A 719-nucleotide genomic window follows, 5' to 3' on the forward strand; every position below is an offset into this window, starting at 1 on the left:
CACTGCAGCTTGCAAACTGATTGCATGACCAGAAGGGAAATTGTATGCTTGCTTCGTAACTGCGTTGTACTTAGCTTTTGTCCCAAAACCCAGGAGCCTCTCAGCATCATTCCTGACCAATGGCTCCCGCAGTTATCCTCACGCACAGGCATAGCCTTTTGCCAGCATCCCACACACCCCGACCACGCAAAGGCACAGAGCAGCCTCTTCACCTACCCTTTCCCTCCCACTTATTGATGACCGAGCTCCTGCTGCTGTAGAAGGGCAGCAAATTGGCCCCTGTCTGGTCTTCCTTGATAAATATTCATGTGCATAATGCTCCCGACACTGATCTCATTTACACTTCAGCCTTTTTGTTCTCCCAGAGCTGTGGAAAGGGGTCTTGCGTAAATGAGAAGCTGGTGCATTGACGGTGGGGCTGGTTTTGTTTTGCTTGGCTTTGTTTAATAAAACAGTCTAAAAGGATGGAATCTGTTTGCTCCCATCTTCTTTGCCTGGTGCATGATCCTGATGCTTCACGGCTTGGCAGCCTGCCGGCGAGCAGAGCATGGGGAGCAGCACCAGTCTCTTTGTGCGAGCTGCTAATCGCCCTGGGCATGGCCTCGCAAGGACGCGAGTTGAACAGCTCCCTCTCTATTAGCGAGTTCAATTTTCTGCCTCCATCACTAACAATGTGCCCCTGCAAGTCCGTGCTGAGGAGCAGTTTGATTAGAGAAGAG

This window comes from Mesitornis unicolor, unplaced genomic scaffold (genome assembly GCF_000695765.1).
Source record: "Mesitornis unicolor isolate BGI_N332 unplaced genomic scaffold, ASM69576v1 scaffold5766, whole genome shotgun sequence".
In the NCBI taxonomy this organism is placed as follows: Eukaryota; Metazoa; Chordata; class Aves; order Mesitornithiformes; family Mesitornithidae; genus Mesitornis; species Mesitornis unicolor.